The following is a 3841-nucleotide window of genomic DNA, read 5'->3' as shown; positions in this document are numbered from 1 at the left end:
CCCCGGCTCCCGCACCCGCTCTCTCCCCCCCTGTGTGGCCCCGCCCCAACTCCGTCCGTGACCCTTCACTATTTTCTTGCATGGACCTTAATCACCCATCAGGCAGGAACCAAGTTCCCTTCCTGCGAGTGACCAAAATTCCCAGTTGCCTTTAATTTCTTTGGTATCCTTGCAAGAAACTTCGGTCGCGACGCAAATGTGCGTTCTTGTACTTCTCGGTCCCTGGAGGGGACATACTGCCACCCCCAGGCTGCGGGGGCTGAGGCAGGGGATCGGGGACCCACAGACTCTGTCAGGACCGAGTCAGACACGAGCCTGCCAGGCTCAGGCCCCACAGCCTCGCCCAGGGGGCTGTGACCCTGGTGTCGTCTGTGCCGGTCTGAAGCAGGAGGGCATTGGTCAGCATCTTCTCATGGAAAGCGTCACACCTGCCAGTTTCCAGAGCTCAGAGCTCCCTGCGCCCGTCGCCGGCTCCCGCAGCCGCTCGCTCCCCCCTGTGTGGCCCAGCCCCGGCTCTGTCCGTGACCTTTCACTATTTTCTTGGGGTTTCCTTAAACATACACACATGGAAATGCACAGTGAAGATTCTTGACAGCTACGTGGCTCACCACCCTATAAGACCCGAGAACTGTCCGCCACTCCCCAAAAGTCCCCTTGTCCCCCCGTGCGGGGGCAGATGTCGGTGGTTCTCCCGGACGCTGCCCCGCCTGTCCTAGAGCTTCGCGCAGGTGAGACTGCATGGCAGATGCCCTTCCCGCCTGCTGTCTGCCCCTCGCACCGGGGACCTTCGTCCCCGGCGTCGCGTCCGGCTAGCCTCCCACCTTCACAGTCACATGCCACAGGATGACGTGTCCTCTCCAGCCAGGGGACATTTGGGTTGTCACAGGCTCCCGGGGAATGTGGCTATTGCTACCACGGACCATAAGGAAGGTCCTTGTGGGGACACATGTCTCCCCTCCCCTGGATGAGCCCTCTGGGGGAATGGGCAGGTCCTGTGACCAGTGTCCCCCGCTTCACAGGGAACTGGTGTCCCTTCCCCAGTGCGGTGCACCGTCCCAAGTTCCTGCCCCGTGCGGGTCCCGCAGTCTGGTGCTGTCAGGCTTCCGGTTCGGACACGGGCATGTCCCGTGACCTCACTGTGGGGGCCGCAGTGACTAGGGATGCTGAGTGCTGGTCCGCATGCCCCCTAAGAGTCTTGGGACGCGTCCACCAAACCTGCTGCTGCCGCAGGCATCTCCCGGCGGAGACACTGTGTGCCTCTCGGCGCCCCATGCCCCTGCCACCCACCCACCCGCACTCCTGCGCCTTCACCTCATCTCAAAAACGGGTGGTTCTCATGGTGAGGTCATGGCCCACCCACGCGGGGCTGGTGTCCCCAGGACCCCGGGCGGCTGGCCTCGCTCTCCTTCTGGGTGTCGTCAGAATGGGCTCCAGCAGACCTCCATTCCGCAGGCTGCGCAGGGAGGGGAGGGGCCGCATCCATCCAGGTGTGGGTTCCCGAGGGCTCAGGAGGAAACAGCCAAAGACTCAAGGCCTGGACAGGGGAGCCGAGTGGAGGGGAGAGGGGCCGGCAGCTTCAGACACGCGGGCCCAGATGCACGATGGAGGAGCTGCTTGGTCAGGGGACGGGGAGATGGAGCTTGTGCTGCAGGGGGGTGGAGGCCCTGGACTTGAGGTTCCCGAGGGGCTGTAGCTGTTGTGGGACCCGGGCCTGGGGGGTGGTGGTGCAGAGGTGGGGGAGAGGCCATGGAGCCTGGGGGGGCCACTGAATGCGTTTGCCCACAAACTGTTGGGTGTCCAGGACCTTGGCCTCAGACCCTGGACAGGGAGGCAGAGGGAGCTGGAGCTTCTGTGAGCAAAGGGACCTCAGGGCGCAGAGCCCAGTGGAGAGAGGATGGTTTACACGTAGAGGGGTGCGAGCCTCAAGACTCATGAGATTTCGGGAGAGGCGGGGGGGTAGAGATGTCCCTTCCCGGCCCCGCTTGCGGGGGCAGATGGGAGTGGCATCCTGCAGGGGAAGCAGAGCTGGAAGGGACAGCCCGGTGGGACAGCGAGGCCGAGGGTTCGTGCCCTGCGGCGCCGGCAGCAACGGGGTGAGACTCAGGTGCGGGCCGCCGAGGAGGGAGTGGGCAGGTGGGCTCAGGCCCGTCAAGGCCAGGCCTCCCTGCGCCGTGGCTCTGGACAGGGGACGGCAGCAGGTGGTGGTGGCCAGCGGCCCGTGGGCTGCCCGGCCCGTTGGAGGGTGAGACCGAATCCTCAGCAAACCTTACTGACGAGAACACCGCGGGGGCCGGCTCCGATCCGGGCCTGGGTGTGCTTCCGAGGCACTGACTGCTGGAGGGGCTAGAGTGGGTCTCTCCAGAGTCTGCCTTGCACGGTCACTGAGCTGGGATGTACGGTCTTTACAGAGGCGAGGCGGTCGGGTTAAAACGAGGTTCCTGGGGGACCCTCGTCCTCTGGGACTGGCGTTCTTATAGGGGCAGGCGATCGGGACCCAGGCACGGGGAGAGGGCGGCGTCTACATGCCCAGGAGAGAGGCCCCTGGAGCACCCAGCTCTGCTGACGCCGGGACCTTGGATCTGCAGCCTCAGGAACTTCAAGAGTGTACACACCTGTGGTGCCAAGCTGCCCAGGGCGCGGTGCTGCGTCGCACAGCCGACGACAGGCGCTGTGTCTGCAGCACAGGGCAGGGAATGGGTTTTTCTGTTTACAGACTTCCGTTCAAATTGCTGAAAACAATGCCATTTGGCTCCAATCAGGGAGTTGAGTCTATGCACCCCTGGATTTCCGGCGATGCCCCAGGTCCGCTGACGTCTCCGCAGGCCCAGGCTGAAGCTGGGGGGTGTGTTCCTGCCACCCCGGGCCCCTGGCCAGCCGTCCCCATACTCCTCCCAAAGCCCCGTGTGCCCATGGGAACCCCTACGGGGGGCTCGGCCAGGGAGGCTGAGGGCTGGGGGCAGGTGACTCCGTAAGGAGGCAGGCCCAGATCCCAACAGTGCTGGTCCCCAAACCGCAAACTGCTGGCGCCCGCAGCCCAGCACAGCCACAAGCCCGGCACGCCCAGGACGAGCGCGGCCTGCTCCGCAGGGCACTGTGGCCGAAGCCCTTGGCCACGGGGGCTCTTCTGAGCTGGGGATGGCCCCAGGGGAGGCAGCTGTGGTACACCGGCCGTGGTCCGCAGCAGCGGGGGCGGCCAGCTCCTGGTGGCTGCTGCCTGTGTGTCCCCGGGCATGCCCCCAGTCGCCCCTCTGCAGGCATGTGCCGATGTTCCCTCCTTCAGATGAGAAGACTGAGGCAGAACGGAAGCACCCTGGGGACCTGGGCGAGGAGAAGGTGGCCCTCCCCAAAGGCTTCCACTCTGTGATAAGCAGCGGAGGGCTGCTTTCCACGCTGCTGTTGGGGAGGTCGGGTGAGCGTGGTGAGAGAGACCCAGACCCATTTTTCCTTCAGAAGGGACAAAGGAGGTGCAGTGGAGCTGGGAAATACCCGAGAGGCAGGGGAGCCCCCAGGGAAGGAACACCCCTTCCCCACCACTGGGCAGCGTGCACATGGCCGAGCCTTCCGTCCTCCACTTGGAAGTTGGCCCAGATTTTAGGGGTCGGTTTCTGTGGGACTCTACTGGGAAGAAGTGCTGGTGGAGGGAGGAGGAGGCTCCAGGCCCTGCCACGTGCCTCAGTTTACCATGTCGTCAACAGGTCAGGCTGGATGGCTCCAGCCCCAGAGGCGTGGGTGGCGGAGCCCACAGTGAGCTGCGTGTGGGTCGGGCCTTGCGGCCCTGTCCCGGTCAGCCCCTGCGGCCCTGTCCCGGTCAGCCCCTGCGGCCCTGTCCCGGTCAGCCCCT

Source organism: Mustela nigripes, chromosome 13 (genome assembly GCF_022355385.1).
Source record: "Mustela nigripes isolate SB6536 chromosome 13, MUSNIG.SB6536, whole genome shotgun sequence".
In the NCBI taxonomy this organism is placed as follows: domain Eukaryota; kingdom Metazoa; phylum Chordata; class Mammalia; order Carnivora; family Mustelidae; genus Mustela; species Mustela nigripes.
This window is presented reverse-complemented; position numbering follows the sequence as displayed.